The following is an 18,910-nucleotide window of genomic DNA, read 5'->3' as shown; positions in this document are numbered from 1 at the left end:
GGGAAATTTAATATGCGCAATGGCAGAAGGGACTGGAAAATAGGCTGGGAAGAGATCTGAGAGAACCTTACACACAAGGCTTCTGCATTTTACACCATTCAGAAGTATCGATGGACTCAAAGATTTTAGCAGGAAATTACAGGTTAATTTGGAAGTTGTGTATAAGAATCTGCAGTGGGAACGGCCCTATAAGCAAAGACCCAATTTAGCTAACTATATCATTGTCCTATCACTGAAGATTGGAGAAATGTCTTTTGTTTTAATTTTAAAATTAATAAATCTCTATTAAGGAAACAGTCTTGTTAACTCTAAAAATCCCCAACAAAATTATTATAACCATTTGAGTTTTCATGCCTGGTCTTATCAAAGAAGTTTCAAAAGAGAAACCTACAGAATTTGGTGACTGATTAGATAAGGAACAAGAAAAAAAAAAAAACATGTTAGAGATGACTCAGAGGTTTGCTGTCTGTGAGACTGTGGGCCCTACTTAAAAATGTAGGGACGAGATAAATTTGGCTGCACAGTTGTTGATTTAAAGTGCTTTGATGGGGTGTCCTTGTGGAGATATACAGCATGAGAAGAGAATGTAGGAGAGATTGACCTGGGGCATGAATGAGACCTGGTTGAAGGCGACGTAACAAGGAAGAGGGTTAAACAGAAACTCCAAGAGGTGAGCCTTGGGGATCCCACATTAGAGTACAAACAATGAAGGGGAAGGAGAAGGTAGTGGAAAGAAAAGAGGATAATACAATTTCCTATAAGCCCAGGGATATAAAACTGTGACCCAAATAGTGTCACCCTCCTGGTAGGTGAGGCAACTGGTGTTCAGGGAAATTAAGTAACCAGTCCCAACCATATGGCTTGTGAGCGATGGAGATGGTCCTCAGGATGTACCCCTTCTGTTACTACTCAGGCATCACCTCCACCAGGAAAGCTTCCTGCTCCCAACATCAGATCCAGTACCTTCCTCTGTGCTTCTAAATCCTCCATGTGCCTGTCAGTTCTTCGAGTCTAAGGTATCAGTCTATTTCATAGTTTTGTTTCTAACTCAGGCTAGAATTACTCCCAACTGATCTTAAAAGGGCCAAGGAAAAACAAGTTTTGATTGAGCTATTTTGTCATACAGCAGTAAAGAAGAGCAGTTATGCTTTGCAGAATAAGTGAAGTGTGTTTTCTAAAAGTAAAACAAATAAGGAGACTCCTATTTCTTATAAAGGAAGTTTATTCTCCAGTAACTCACTAATCAAAGGATCAGTGTATACATCAAATATATTAATTTTTTTCATGAAACACAGGTTTAGCAGTGTCTAGTAAAAGTAGCCTAACATCATGTGACAGTTTCCCTTAACATAATGGCATCCTGTCCTACCTCTGGCTCTGTATGAGGAAAGGCTTGGCCACCAAATGGAAGTGTGACGTTTGACTCCTATGAGCAATCGTTACTTTGCCGAGCTCAAATTTTCTGAGACAGCAGTGAATTTTCGCCTAAGCAGAGGTAGAGGGAGGAGCCAGAAAAGTTGTGTGATATGTGTGTGGTGTATGTGTGAATATACGTGTGTGTGAGTGTATGTGACTGTGTGTATATGTGCATGTGAGTGTATATGTGGCTATGTATATGAATGTATACATAAGTGTATATACATATGTATTTGTGTGAGTATATATGTATGTGAGTGTGTTATGTATGTGCATATTAGTGACTCTGTGAATGTATGTGCATGTGAGTATTGTATGTGTATGAATGTGTGTAAGAGAGAGTGTATGATGGGAGATAACCTAGCACAGAGACTAAATGAATGGGTTTGGGAGTCAAACTGACTTATGCTCATATACTGACTCCACTGCTCCCTTATTTTCTGTGCAGCCTGATAGTCACAAATTCCTCATTTATAAAACAGGTATGAAAACATTACCTACCTTGCAGAGTTTGTGTGAAGGATAAGTGAGATAATGTATGTAAAACATTTGGTATGTTGCTTGACCCACTGCAAATACTCAATAAATATTATCAATAATTGATGTCAATGACTAACATGAACGAATACATCTTATACCAGGACATGCCCACTTTTCATGTAATCTATGAAGAAGGACTTGTCATGACACAGAATCTGAAAAATCAATAAAAGGAATGTAGTTTCTAAAGGAAACTTTTTTTTTACTGGTGAGAATGTAAAAGGTACACCACTTGGAAAACACTTCAGGAACTTATTATGAAGTTAAACAGATACCTTCTGCCCCAATAATTTTATTTCTAAGTATTGACGCAGGGAAACTAAAAACATGTCTACAAAAGACTTGTACATAAATGTTCATAACAACCTTCTTCATAATGTAACCTCAACTAGAAACAATTTAAATATCCATCAATAGCTGAATGGATAGATAAATTGTGGTGCTTTCGTACAACTACTCAGAACTAAAAAGGAACAAATTAGTGATACACACAACGTGGACAGATCTCAAAAACATGTTGAACAAGAGAAGCTAGACACATAAGAGCATATACTAGATCATTCCATTTATATGACATTCAAGAACACACAAAACCAACATTCAGTAGTGGAAATCAAATCAGTGGCTGTCTAGAATGCAGATTGCAAAGGGGTAGGAGGACTGACTACAAAAGGGAAAGAGGGAACTTTGGGGGACAACAAAAGTGTTCTATATATTGATTGGGTGGTGGTTACATGGTGTATACATTTGTCAAAACCCATCAAACTGAATACTTTAGATATTTCCATTTTATATACGTTACACAATAAATTTGATTAAAAATCATAAAATGAGGTCAAAGCTTTCAGTTCTGGAGTTGGTGGGCTTTAGCAACAGAGGAACAAATAGGTCATTATGTAAAGGATAACATAGTTGGATATACCTTTTCTGTTTGGCCCCCGAATTTATATCAGTTTTAAGGAGTGTTAACCTGGTTTGTAACATACTCTTAGCCCATGTGGAACAACATTTGCTGACTTCCAAAAAGCTGAGTTATTATACATATGAGAAAATTGACAATAGGACAAAAACAATTACAAGGATGTTTAATCAACCTTTAGATGTGGATAATATAACCCTGATTTTTTCCTATATTGTAAGAGGCACAGGGTTAAATCAGAGTGCTTCCCATTACCAGCACATCCATGGGAACTTCCAATGCGACTTTCCCACCAAATGGGAACCCAGGAGATCCCATTATCCATACAGTTTTGACCCCAGCCTGCTCATACTGCTCCATCTGAGGAGCTGGTGATATGTTCTCAGAGCTAATGAGGAGAGTTTCCAGCTTTCCTACAAATGACCTCTCCCCTGCTCACTGAATCCCCATAAATCTGTGCCAGCATAATGTAGAGGACAGAAGAGATGACAGCAACGATTTAGATGTGTGTAGGACGTCATCACTCTGGGGTGTTTTTCACTGCTATCTCGGGTGATCCTCAGACCCACTCTGTGAGGTAAGTGTTATGGTCATCCCCTAAATGAATTTCAAGGATTACCTAACTAATCTAAATTCATACACCTGGTAATGATCAGAGTGGAACTTAAATCCATATCATCTGGCTACAGATTTTGTGCTTAGTCCATGACACCACTCACACTTCACGATATACTGCAAAGTCAGTTGCCGACCCCTGCAGACACCATGTTTTAATGGGTGTTGTGCCTCTGGTCTGTCCACTCCGGGCACCAGAATTTTCCCTCGAAGTGTCAGTGGGTACTAACTGGCTCAGATATCTCTTTTTAATAATGTCTATTTCCATTAATTTAGAATTTTAAAACAATAATATGATGAATTAAGAGGATGATTTGTATCTATACTTCATAATGTGCTATGTCCATTTTCTCAGTTAACTTAAATGAAAATACATATAAATAAATTTAAATACATAAAAATAACTTTAAAATATAAATGCAATATAACAATACAAATATACATTAACTATAGTGTACTTCTGATGTTAATTATTGAACCCTACTAGTTCTTCCTTAGATGTTCTCTATGCTATGGTTATTTCTCATATGTCATTATCAGTTGTCCTTCAGGAATAGCAGTGTGGTTGTGTGGTTAAAAAATCAGTCATTTTGTTGCCTCACTAACATTTTGCAGTTTAACTGTTTCACCACACTTAAATAGAAGCTATGTTTAAACTGGTTACTTATTCATATTCTGTTGTTTTTCTTAAAGATTGTTTTCCTGGAAAAATAGCCTAAGAAGAAAATTCACAATGCAGAAAAAAGATCTAAGCAAAAGGATATCACATTAATATAAAAAGAAAATTAAGAATGTACTTACATACTCAACTATATTTGGTTAAATACATTTTAGTACATATTCTCATATTATTAAATGCACAATTACTAAGAGGTATGTATACAAATACATTTGTAATCGAATGTGAAATGTTTTATTAAAATATTCAACCCAGATAAAAATTATAAATTCTACACATAATATGGTAATCAATCTATTAACATGGAAACAAAATTATACTTAAGAGAGATTGAACCAAAATATTAACTTAAGATATATCTGAGGGGATAAGATTACTGATTTTTTCTTCTATTTTTATTTATTTCCCATATTGAGCATATGTTACTATTTATTCTAGAAATCTTTATTTCACTTTAAAAGAAACCCTACCAGCTGATTCAAGCCCATGATTGCTAAATATTTGATTATTCTGAGTTTTAACTCGTTTGCATCTAGTGATTTAAACTTTTTTAAAAGTAAAAATTGTAATATAGCTATATTGAGAGCATGAGGGAGATGGAAAGTATGTGTGAAAGGTGGGGGTGTAAGAGAGTTAGAGTCTAATCTTTCATAATAGGAAGTCAACGGATAAAGTATAATATTGATAAAGAAATGGTAAGAGATGAAGAATAGAGGTATGGAAGTATACATCCAAAGATACAATTTAAAATGCCAAAAATTGCTACCTCGTAGGGGAATGCTGGGTCACGGAATTGCTGCTTCACATCTTTAAAGTACTATTTGGCTTTTAAAATTTTATATATATTATATATGATATAAGATATATAATGTATACACTAAATTAAAATTTAAAAATCACGTGTAAAACTATGTAGGAAAAGATTGTCATGATTATTTTGTGAAATAATGCACGTGTAGCACATTAACAATATAGTAAATATACAGATTTTTTACTCATTTCCTAGTAAAACATTCTTTAATAAATGTTGTAGATGATATAAAGAAATATGAAACATAATCCTTATTCTAAAATAACTTTTAATAACAGCCATGAAAGCTAATATTTAAGTGGTAGTAAATGCACCTCAAGCATTGTTCCAAGTACTTTACTTACATTATCTCACTTAATTCTATGAGACAGAGACTATTATTATCTCTGCTTGATAGATGGAAAAAAAAAAAGTCTCAATGAAATGAAGTCACCTGTCTAGATCATGGAACTCATAAGAGATGGAGCCAAGATTCAAATCCAAGCAGAAGGCTTGAGAGTCAGTGCTGTTATCCACTCTGAAAAATTGCTTTTTAATCTAGATGAGGACAAGCAGAACTAAACTAACTTTTAAGATTAAAGAAAGTTCAACATAACGCAAGAGGAGATTTCATAAATGAATTGAAGCATATTTTAGGGAAAATAAGTATATTACTGTGGGAGCTCAGAAGAGGATGAGAACCCTTCAGGTTGATGATCAAGGAAGAATTTACAGTGGTTCCCCTTATCCACTTTGGGAATGTATTCTAAGATTCCCGGTGGATGTTTGAAACTGCAGATAATATCAAACTCTATATATATAATGTTTTTTTCCTATACATACATACCTATGATAAAGTTTAATTTATAGATTAAGCACAGTAAGAGATTAACAAAAATAGCTAATACTAAAACACAACAATCATCACAATAGCCTGTAAAAAAAGTTATATAAATGTGGTCTCTTTCTCCCCCTCTCTCAAAATCTCTCATTGTACTGTACTCACCCTTCTTCTTGTGATGATATGAGATGATACAGTGTCTTTGTGATGAGATGAAGTGAAGTGAATGGCATAGGCATTGTGATGTAACATCAGGCTATTATAATGATTACTTGAACACAAGCACCGTGATAACTCGACAGTGGATCTAATATCTGAGATGGCTACTAAATGACTAATAAGCGAGTAGCGCATACAGTGCAAATACACTGGACAAAGGGATGGTTCACATCCTGGGCAGGACTCAACAGGATAGTGTGAGGTGAGATTTTATCACACTACTCAGAATAACAGGCAATTTAAAATGCATGAAAAGTTTATTTCTAAAATTTTCCATGTGATATTTTTAGACCTTGGTTGACCTCAGGTAACTGAAAGTGTGGAAAATGAAACCATAGATAAAGGGGGAAGTAATGAACTTCAACCAAACTTGACTCACTCAAGATGTGGCGGAGGTAAACCATGTGTCAGAGGTCAGCACAGGCATAGCAAGTTTTGTTCATCCATAAATTAGACCAGTGAGAACAAGGCAGGAAAGATCTAATGTTAAATTATAAAGGTTAGGAAGACTGGACTTCCTCCTATGGAAACAGGAAGTAACTGTGAGCTTAATCTAGATGTTGTACATGTAACTGACAGGAGAAGAAGAAGTGGGAAGAATAGGAAAGGGGTTAAATTAACATTCGATGCTTATATATTAGTACTATACAAACATTGTTAACAGATTAGCATGTACTGCATTATTAAATTTCCTTTTTTATGCTCATCTTTCTATATCTCTTTCCATTGATAATTGCCTCATTCTGCTGTTTGCTCAGTTTTCCTATGTACCTTTCACTAACTTTGCACAGAATCGTACTATTCCTTAAAATATGACCAGACATTAAACAAACCGTTGAGTTCTTGGACTATGGACCGTTTGTAGTCTTTCATTATCTTTTCTACCAATCCGTACTTCTATCTTCTGGGGACTTTCTTTTACCATGGTTCTGTAAATTTATCTTGGCCTCTTTTGTTGTTATTATTATTATTGGATTTCCTGTTTCCTGCACCCTTGTCTTCCTTTTTCTTGTGTTTCCCCTGTTTTGTTGGTCTGTGTTCACTAATAGCTTCCTGTGGGGCAGGAGGTAATTTTTTTTTCTTTTTTTCTTTTTGAAAACTCTTTGTTCTTCCCACAAACTTGATTGAAAAGTTGTCTAGGTTTTTAAATATAAGTTGAAATTCTTTTCCTCAGAATTGTGAAGGAATTTATGTATTTTCATGTATTTTCAGGATTACTGACTTCTAGAACCTGATTGTCATTCTGACTCCAAATTCTTTGCTTGATCCAATTTTATTCTCTAGAAGGGTACAGTTTCTTCTCTTTAATCTTGGAACTTGGAAATTTTATTAAAATGTGACTTACAATAGTCTTTTTTCATTCACTGTGCCGGAAAAGTCAGTCTAGAAATTTATGTCCTCCAGTTTTGGGAAGTATTCTCATATTATTCTTTTGATAATTATTTTTTTCTGTATCAGCTTTCTTGATCTCATATTAATTAGACTGTTAGACCTGGAATTCCTATCAGTTGTCTGAACTTTCTTATTTTTTTTCTTTTTTTGCTATTTTTCATCTCTTTGTCTTTTGTTATATTTCTTCGACTTGATTACCTAATCCTTCATTGAACTTTTCTTGCTGCTGAACTTTTCGATTACTATCAGATTCTCTGATTTTTTTTTTTTACCAACATCTTTTTCTCATTTCATAGGTAAAATATCTTTTTTTTTTTTACAACCAATTATATTAATTACAGAGGTATTGTTTTGTTTCGCTGGTGGGGTATTCTGTGTGTGTCTGAGGTTTGTTTTTTTGTTTTGTTTTTTTGTCTCCATTTGTTTGTTAGTTTTGACCTCTGTTTTTCATGTTGGAGGCTTTCCATGACTTTCCTTTAAGATTTAAGAGTAAGTTTCCAAAAAGCTGGTCATAATACTCTGTGTGTGTGTGTGTGTGGTCCAGGATGGTTTTCTGGTTGGCTAGCCTGTAGGGTGTTGGGCTGGGAATTCGAAAGCATATAAAATAGTCCCATATGTTATTGTCTGACCAAGAATCTCACTATTCAATATTTATCTTTCCTACAGCCTCTTCTTTCACTTTCCGGTATCCTAGAATCAAGAATTACTCTAGCTTGACTTCTCCACTTAATATCCCTTGCTTTGTTCCAGAGTAGTCACCTGGATGTTCTGGTTATGAGGAGGGTCCTTGGGGCCTATCTATTTTACATAGATTTCCAACCTAGCCTTCTATTTTTAGTCCAAACTCTCATCCCTCACATCTTCAGAGGTTTTTGATGCCTCCAACTTCTCAGCTTTTCTGAGATTCTTCAGCATAAACAGACTGGCTTCTATCTCTGCGGGCAGTTAGGTTTTAGCTTTCTATTTCTGCTAAATCAGTAACCATTCAAACCCTTGTCTACTACTTCTAGCCCTTTGTCATTGCCTTGTGTTTTATACTTTTTAAAAGATGTCTTTACTGTCACTTTACTGGCATTTAGGGAAAGAATAGAAATAAACATGAATATTCATTTTAATCATTCTAACCAGAAGTTGCTGTGTGTGTGTGTGTACTAGTTATGTATATACTTATTATGCATATGTACATACAGTGACTTCAATAAATATATACATATATACACATACAGTGACTTTTTATAAATATATACATTTTACTGCTTAACTATTTCCCATGATGCTATTATCACCAAAATAACGATATTTTTTTAGCATCTGGTTAGGAAATTTTTTTAAAAAAAAAACTGGATATGTCAATGAAAAATGATGTACAGAGGCATAAATTGAAAATCTTCTTTGCTCCTGGGACAGAAACATCCAGCAAAAAAGGCAAACTGTGATTTAGCTCTTTCTTTTTAAATGACTTAGAGAGCAAACTTTTCTTATGCAAAAGATTACTAAAATTCAACAAAGTGATCATACTTGTCCCCTGAAAAGCCAGTTAGTTACTGAATTATAAAAGAAAATCTTCAGGTTCAAAAACAGGGTCTAATGGAGGCAGCAATGCTTCAGAGAGTAGACAGAACTGTTATTCATTAATTAACAACTGTTTCTCATGCCCCCACTTTGTGCCAAGAACTAGGATTCTTGGCTGTTTCATACCAGTACGTCCTACAGATAAAGTAGCGGGGCATGTTGACTCAGGGCAAGCTGTCCTTCCTTCTCTTAAGCAGCCAATCCATAAGGGCTGTCAGGGATCACAGGTGTTCAGTCTCATGCACAAAGCACTAATGGTTTTCCTTCTAGTTGAAGTGCTATTTGATAAAGTTAGTTTTCACTATTTCAAATATATGACAAGTCTAAGTTTCCAATAGGGCCTCCCAAATTAAGAAATATTTCTGTGATGAGATCAACACAACTTAAGAGGCAAATCATTTTCTTTGGGTGATGTCAGTAGTTTTAATCTAGTAGCTGAAATGACGTGGACTAAGACCAAGATTTCCAAAAGAAATGTAAGTAATTCTAGTGTGGATGATGCAATATGAAGTCAATTTAGGGTTTGTCTTTATTTCTTTATTCCAAATCAAATCCAACCAACCATTTTCAGAGCACATGATTCCCTCAAAGTCAGCAGCTTTAGTTTGGCAATGTCTACAGTGAAGAAAATCCAAATATTGGTAGTGTTTCCAAGGGAAACCTTTTCTGCTGTGAAGGACCCAAAATGTCCACTTTTTTCTGGGATGAGCAGATATAATGGACAGAGTTTGCAAACTGGCAGCCTGCACGCTGGACACAGAACTCTACGCACCTTCTTTGTCAAGGCTCCAGGCCTCCCCTTGGGCTCTGGATTTTCACTCTACTCTCTAGGACATTCTTCCATCAATTGTCTCCTATCTTTCCTGCATCAGCAGTTTTCTCTCTTAGTTAGATCTTTCCTGCAAATATACATACATACTGTTATTTCTCTGATCTTCAAAAAAATTATAGTCCTCTCTTGACCTACTTCTCCCTTCAGTCACGGCCCCATTTTTCACTTCCTTTAGAACTCATCAAAAGATTTGTATATGCTTTCTAGATCTAATTTTTCTCCTAGTTCTTGGACTTATTCCAATAAGGTTTCTGCCACACAACCTGCCCATACATTACTCTACTAAAAATCACTCTACTAAAACTGCTCTCACCCAGGGCATTAATGATCCTCACATTGCTAAGTGGTCATTTCTTTGGACTGACAACAGCGGATGTCCCAGTTGACCACTTCCTTCCTCTTAAAACACTTTCTTTTCTTGGATGCCACTTTCTCCCGGTTTTTCTATTTCATTGGCTGTGGCTTCTCAGTTGTCTTTACTGGCTCTTCATCATCTGCCCAAATTCTAAATACAGTGCTTTAGGGCTCAGTCCTTTGACCCGTTCTCTTCTCTATTAACTCTTATTCCCCTGATAACATGTAGTCTTAATGGTATGATTTCCCAAATTATATGCCTAGTCTGGATCACTCCCCTGAATTCTAAACATACGTACCAAATTGTCTAATTGACAACTCCACTTGGAGATCTAATAGGCATTTCAAACCTAACAGGTAAAAAACTGAACTTCTATTTTTCACCCTACACGGGAAGTCAGTTTTCCCATCTCAGTTAATGACAACCCATCCTTCCAGGTCAGGTCAAAACTCCTGGGAGTTTTATTTGATGCCTCACTTTCTCCCCCACCCTGTGTAGAATCTATCCCCAAAGTCTGTTGTCTCTGCCTCCAAGATACATCCCAAACCTGACTCTGTCTCCCTACCTCCACCCCTACCAGTCTTGTCTAAGTAGTTATCAATTTTAGTTTGGGCTATTGCAGTAGCTTTCTCTTAGGTCTCCTGCTTCCTGCCCTTACTCTGTAGAAGTATGCTCTCAACATAGGAAGCACAAAGTCACTCTTCAGTTCAAACATACTTTGCCTTCCTATCTCACCGAGGAAATAGTCCAGACACTCACCACAGCCACAGGACTCTGTAAGATCCTATTCTCCCTTCTCTGACCTCATACTCCCAGACTCTCCCTCTAGGTCGTACTACTTCAGTGGGTTTGAAGCAGTGGTCAATGTCCCACTTCAGAGATTTTCACTGTTCTCTCGTTATGTGAACATGAAAATAAATATCTAAGTGGCTTGCTTCATAACTTCCCTAAGGCATTTACCATTTTTAGTAAGGCCTTTCTTTGCTACCCTATCTAATATTGCAACCTACTCCATTGTCTATCGCACACTCTTGCTTTATATTTCCTTGGGCGTCGCCTCTCCACCTAACTTACAATATATTTTACTCATTTATTTTCTTTACTGTATGTGTCCCCACACTTGAATGTTGACTTCATCTAGGGAAGGAACTTCTCTGCTTTCTTTGTTCACTACAAAATCTCCAGATCCTAGAATAGTGCCTGGTACATAGTATGTACTCAAAACATATTTGTTGAATAAATTGATTTGTGCACAAATTTTTAAAACCTGAAAAAATTTCCGTAAAACACCAAAAGATTAGACAACACTAAGACGAAGTCTTCCCAGGCTAACAATTACCTGGAGTGGTGCAAGGGCAGTTTCCTTTGGATGGTTTGTGCTCTCCACTCCATTGTGTTTCGCACAGTGATGATTGTATGTTATCTGACTCTGTAATTTCATCTACTTCTATCCTACTTATGTTGGCAGGAGAACAATACTTTCTATTTCTCTTTTTCTTTTTTCCAACAAAGGTAATTTTCAAAGTAGCAGGAAAGAAGGTCAAGGAAAAAAAATAATATTGTCTGTGATTGCTTCATGGATGCTCTAAAGTTCATCTCAGGCCTCTCAGGCTGAGCACCTGTGTCTTCTATCTAGGATCTACATTCATGGCCTTGATGAAAACCTAGACACTGACTTCCAAATTACACTTTCAGCCTGAACTCTCTCCTGAGTTCCAGACTCACATAAACAACTGCTTGATAGAGACCACTACTGGGAGTTCTCAGAGACATCTCAAATTCATCCTGGAAAAATGATATTTTCATCTTCCTCCTCCCTATCCAGCAATTGTAACCTCTTCTTCTTCATTCTCCAACCAAAATTTCATCTCCTCCAGGGTTTCTAATCACAATTAATGGCAAGATACCACAAGATACCAAATATATTGGGTAAGACCCCCATAGTCGTTCTACAATTTCTCTACTCTTCTCTCATTTCCAACGTTCATTTTATTCATCAAGTTCAATGAATTCTATCTTCTAAACATCTATGTTCTTTTTCTTTACCACATGATTTTCTTTAGTAATAATCTTTTCAATGACCTAACTTTGAGTTTCCTTTACCCTCACCCCTACCCTATTCTCAATTCATGTTGTCATCCAAAAAGAATGATTTTAAATATTATACAGCCTTGAGTTTCTATAGATTAGAATCCAAACTCCTAAGCATGGCATTCAAGGCCCCTGATGATCTGCTTCCTCTGTAGATTCCCATTGATATCTCTTTCTTCTTTCCTCTATACACCCTGTGCTAAAGTCTAGCTGAACTAATTGTATTTTTTTTTCCTATGTGCTATGCTCTTTTTCACCTCAACTGCTAGGGCTTTTATCTAAGATTCTCTTACTCATTATGCAGGTTAACTGTTGTCAGCCTCATGAAGTTCTCTATAGCCGTCCACCACAAACATACATAACTCTTTGTGCAGTATTCTGTTACAGTCTTTAACAGAATCTGTAATTATTTGTTTACGTCACTAGACCATGGCCTCTTGAGAACAGAGATTAGGAATTAATCACCTTTATGTCTCTGGTAACTAACTTTATGTCTAACAGTGAATGACATATAAGATATATTCAATAAACATGAATAAATGGATAAACCAATGAAGCTGTCAAGGGCAGAAACTTGGTTCAACTCTCCTTTCATTAGCACTGTTTCAGGGTTTGTATACCTGGTAACCACATCTCATTGGCTTTTAATAATAAAATGTCAGTATCGCTTAGATGTGAATGAACAATTAAATGTCTCTCAATCTTTCCCAGGAATTGTGAGTCACAGGAATCTGGGTGTGGTACATTATGCATTTCATAATAATGTATTACAGGGCCGTGCAAACAGAAAAACCATTCATTCTACCAGGCACAGAGGAGAAACATAGAAAGCCTAAAACTAGTTTAAACTCAAGAGGCAGAAAACATGACTTAAAGAAAAAATACAAGCTAAGAGAGAGAACTACATACCATTTACAAGATGCTAATTCATTTTTATTTAAAACTTTCTAAAAGAAAAAAACGAAAAATACCAACCAAGCCAGCCTCACGAATTCTATGGTTTCTAGTACTAAACGATATGTTTGTTCCGTACTGTCAATTTCAGATTATCTCTTCTACATACTTGTAAAAGAAAATTTCCCTGCCCCAATGGAGAGAGTTCTATTTAGCATTACTATTCCACGCACTTTCCTTCCTCTAAACTATTGACCTTTCATCACCACTGTTCTCGATTCATTGAAGACTTTGCCACCCTCACGTCTTTTTCATCCAATATCCATCCATTTTTTAAGATGACATCATATTCATGTTTGATATCCTAGACATACGTACATTTATTTATTTATTTATTTACTCATTCATTCATTTATTCATTTATTTATTTATAATTAAAGTTTATTGGGGTAACATTGGTTAATACAATTAAATAATTTTCAGGTGTACATTATAATGTGACATATATATATCTTCTATTGTGTGATTACCACCCAAAGTTTAGTTTCCTCCAGCTACCATATATTTGACTCCCTTTGATCCATCCACCTCTCCCCTCCTCCCCCACCCGCTATGCTCTGGTAAACACTAGTTCATTGTCCATGTCCCTGAGTCTCTGTCCTGTTTATTTGTTGCTTTTAGGTTTATATCCCACATGTAAGTGATATCATGTGATTTTCTACTTTTTCAATCTGGCTTATTTTGCTTAGCATGATTATCTCGAGGTCCATCCACGTTGTCACAAATGGCAGTATTTCATCTCTTCTTATGGCTGAGTAATATTCCATTGTATATATATGCCACAGCTTCTTTTGGCAAATCATCTATCATAGGACACTTCAGTTGCTTCCATGTCCTAGCCACTATGAATAATGCTGCTATGAACATTGGTGTGCAAATATCTTTTTGGATATGGGTTTTCAAGTCTTTGGGGGTAAATACCCAGTAGCGTCACTGCTGGATGATATGGTAGATCAGTTCTTAGTTTTTTGAGGAACCTCCATACTGTTTTCCATAGTGGCTGTACCAATTTGCAGTCCCACCAGCAGTTTATGAGGGTTCCTTTTTCTCTTCATCCTCTCCAACATTTGTTATCATTTGTCTTGTTGATCATAGCTATTCTAATGGGTGTGAGATGGTACCTCATGGTGGTTTTGATTTTCATTTCCCTAATAGCTAGCAAGTGTCTGTTTAGGTCCTCTACCCATTTCTTGATTGGATCATTTGTTTTTTGTTGTTGTTGTTATTGAGTCGTGTAAGTTCTTTGTATATTTGGAGTATTAGGCCCTTATTGGATGCGTTGCTTCCAAATATATTTTCTCATTCAGATGGTTGTCTTTTTACCTTGTTGATGATTTCTTTTGCTGAGCAGAAGCTTTTTAGTTTGATGTAGTCTCATTCATTTATTTTCTGCTTTTACTTTTCTTGCCTTTGAGGTCAAATTCATAAAATCCTCTTAAAGTGCAAGGTCCTTCAGTTTTGCTCCTATGTTTTCTTCTATGCATTTTATTGTTTCAGGTCTTATATTCAGGTCCTTAATCCATTTTCAGTTAATTTTGTTTTGTGGTGATAGACAACAGTCTAATTTCATTCTTTTGCAGGTGGCCTTCCAATTTTCCCAACACCATTTATTGAAGAGGCTTTCCTTTCTCTACTGTATATTTCTAGCTGTTTTGTCAAATATTATTTGACTGTATAAATGTTGGTTTACTTCTGGACTCTTGATTCTGTTCCACTGGTCAGTATGTCTGTTTTTATGCTAATACCATGCCGTTTTGATTACTGTTGCTTTGAAGTCAGGCAGCCTCATTCTTTTTTTTTTAGGATGGCTTGGCAATTTGGGGTCTGTGGTGCTTCCAGACAAATTTGATAATTTTTTTTTCTATTTATTTAAGAAATGCTGATGAGATTTTGATGGGGATCGCATTAAACCTGTATAATGCTTTAAGGAATATGGTCATTTTAACTATGTTAATTCTTTCAATCTGAGAACATTTCTTTGTATCTTCTTTGATTTCTTTTAATGGGGTCTTGTAGTTTTCATTACATAGGTCCTTCACATGTTTCATTAAACTTATTCCGAGGTAATTTATTCTTTTTGTTGCAATTGCAAAAGGAATTATTTTTTCCACTTCTTTTTCTGACACTTCATTATTAGAGTATAGCACCACTATGGATTTTTGAACATTGATTTTGTATCCGGAGACTTTACTGTATTTGCTTATTGTTTCTAGTAGTGTCCTTGTGGAGTCTTTAGGGTTTTCTGTACAGAGAATCATGTCATCTGCAAATAGTGACTGTTTGACTTCTTCATTTCCTCTTTGGCTGCCTTTTATATCTTTCTCTTGCCTGACTGCTCTTGCTAGGACTTCCAATGTTATATTGCATAACGGTGGTGATAGTGGACAGCCTTGCCTTGTTCCTGATCTTAGAAGGGAGGTTTTTAGTTTTTCACCATTAAGGATAATGTTGGCTGAGGGTTAGTCATATATTGCATTTATTATGTTAAGGTACTTTCCTTCTATACCAATTTTGTTAAGTGTTTTGATCATAACTGAATGCTGTATCTTGTTGAAGGTTTTTTCTGTATCTATTGATATAATCATATGATTCTTATTTTTAAATTTGTTTATGTGGTATGTCACATTAATCGATTTGTGTATGCTAAATCATCCCTGTGCCCCTGGGATGAAGCTCACTTGATTGTGGTGTATAATCTTTTTAATATGTTGCTGTATTTAGTTCGCTAGTAAGAATTTTTGCATCTGTGTTCATGAGAGATATTGGTCTGTAGTTTTCTTTTTTCTGTTATCTTTACAAGGTTTTGGTCTCAGGGTGATATTGACCTCAAAAAATGAGTTGGGGAGTACTACCTCCTCCAATTTTTTGGAAGAGTTTCAGGAGAATAGGTATTAAATTGACTTTGAATATTTGGTATAATTCACTGGTGAAGTCATCTGGTCCTGGACTTTTACTTTTTGGTAGATTTTTGATGATTGTTTCAATTTCCATACTGTCGATTGGTCTATTTAGATTTTCCAGATCTTCTTGAATCAGTCTAGGAAGATTGTATTTTTCTAAGTACTGGCCTATTTCTTCTAGATTATTAAATTTGGTGTTATATATTTTTTTCATAGTATTCTTGCATGATCCTTTGTATTTCTGTGATGTCAGTCATAATTTTCCCTCTTCCATCCCTGATTTTGTTTATTTGTGTCCTTTCTCTTTTTTTTTTAGCGAGTCTAGCCAGGGGTTTGTTAATTTTATTCACCTTTTCGAAGAACCAGCTCTTTGTCATATTTATTTTTTGTTTTTTTTTCAATTTTATTTATTTCTGCTCTAATTTTGATAATTTCTTTCCTTCTGCTTACTTTAGTCTTCATTTGTTCTTCCTTTTCTAGTTTTTTAAGATGAAGCATTAGGTTGTTTATTTGAGCTCATTCTTTTTTTGGAAATAGGCCTATAATGATATGAACTTTCCTCTTATGACATTTATTTTTATGATGTATTATTTCCAATGACTCCTCTACTTCAGCCACCCATTTCAGTAGACACATGCTGGAACTTGTCACTTGAAATTGCTTCAGCTCTACAAATATTTTCAGACCTCAAACTTTAAACAGAAACTTTAATCAATTACTCAATCTACTCTTCTATGACCTCACTGATGCCTTCAATTCATAGATTCCTATACTTTCTATACCTCTCTCAGCTCCTGATTATCTCATTCCTTCCTTTCTGATTGATTGTCTCTGATCTACCACTTGTCCTTTTTATCTTTCTAATAGCTTTAACTTTCTTACCCTGTTATTCTTTCTTTGCCTGGCCAAATAGCAAACCTGGATGAACTCCCTTGTTGCCTGTCTCTAAATCTTCAGATGATTTACGGAGAAAATAAGACAGCTCAGTGGACACTAAACCATCCGAACCGAACTTTCAATACTGCCTATTTTCTTCACCAACTCTCTGCCATCCTCTATCAAACTTATTTCATCCTTTTTCCATTTTTCTCAAATTATCTAATCCTTCTCCATAACACATCTTTCCCTGACTCCCAGTAGAGAATTTCATCTTCTAATTAGCAGATGCAAGGCAAGTATCAGCCTCCCCCTTCAAACACTTTTCGAGGTTCACTTTGACAGTGTTTTAGGAGGAAGATGGCTCTGTCTCTTGAGCCCCTGAAAGCTGTTTCACTGCATTGCCTGCTTCTCCTCACCTCTCCCAACTCTGCCAAGGGAAAGCCTCTCTTTGCTACCAGCTACTGCCTGAAACATGAGGACACAGCCTCCTCAAAATCATGTTCAGTTTCAGCAGAGCGGTGAATGTGGGGCAGGCCATATTTCTCTTTAAAAAAAAACAAAAAACAAAAAAAAACTTCTTCATCCATTTATTCCTTGCAATACTATCAGGTAACGTTATTCTGATACATCAAGCTTTTCTGAGAAGTTGGTGATTGATAGAGATCTTATTGTGTAAAAAGAAATTAAAAAGACAACAACAACAACAAAAACTTTTGACTAAGCATAATTATAACCATAATCCAAGAGAAGATAAGAAAAAAGTCAAGTTATTCGTAAGAAGTGTCCTCATAGGCAGACCCTGTTTAATAGTATTGGCCCCTGTCATGTAAGGCTAAAGATCAGTCCTACCTTAGACAAATCCTGCTTTTTTAAATATCTACAATGTGAGTATTTACCACAATTTGAGGAAACTTTACCCCTCACCTTTAGGATTTGGCGACTATAGAATCCAGCACCCAGCCTCCAGGCAATGCATGTGCAGAAACTACTAGAAGGAGCGATTGTTAGATCCAGGAGGGAAGGGGTGTAAAATCCAAGAACTGGAGAGATGGTAAGATTTCAGTAAATATTTGAGTTAACAGAAGAAAGAAAAGAGGAAAAAAATGTAAACAAGGACCATAGTGATGTTGACTTTGCTTAAGTTGCGTATTGAACATTTTGTATTTCCTTCTGGCAAAGAGACAATCCTTGACTTCATTTCTTTTTCCTTAGCCTCTCATCTACTCTCTTTGAAGTTCAAGTGTGCCTTCTGTAATGTTGATTTTTCCTTGGTCCTGAAGTTATTGGTTCACTTATAACTAGCAGAATAAGTATAGATTATATTATGTATCTATTATCACTGCAGAATGCTATGTTCCTCCCATTTACCCTTAAGCCTATATTTAATAGCAAGTTAATACATATTATAGACACAGGAACCAAATTAATGTTAACATCTCTTATAATTTATGTGGACTATTCCCTCCCTATTATCATATACAAACATATATTCATTAAAGTTTTGAGAGGCAAAGCCTCTTACCCATTTTTTACCAACAGGTAAACTGGCAGGGAAGGGAGAGAGGAACTGGCAACAGTATTACATATGATAATAAGACCCTAAGCTTTTGACTCCTATTGCTTGCTCTGACTATAAGAAACTCCCACTGTGACTTTCTGAAATCTATGCACAAATAAACAATGTTTTAGCTTGGAGGAAACAACTCAGCCCAGCTCTGCAAGTGAAAAAGACACAAAAGGATCACCCCTTTTGAAGAAAGATTTCCCTTCAACACTTTGGACTTTTCAGCATCTCTATTTTCTGATTATTTTATTGTCATAGCTTGAAGTTTCAGGGCACTGTCCTCCAACTTAAAGACCATTTCGGCCCCAGTTTCATATGTGGCCCTGTGTGAGGTTACTACATGTAATAATAA

Source organism: Rousettus aegyptiacus, unplaced genomic scaffold, assembly GCF_014176215.1.
Source record: "Rousettus aegyptiacus isolate mRouAeg1 unplaced genomic scaffold, mRouAeg1.p scaffold_m13_p_22, whole genome shotgun sequence".
In the NCBI taxonomy this organism is placed as follows: Eukaryota; Metazoa; Chordata; class Mammalia; order Chiroptera; family Pteropodidae; genus Rousettus; species Rousettus aegyptiacus.
The sequence above is the reverse complement of the archived record's forward strand: the minus strand, read 5'-3'. Positions refer to the sequence as shown.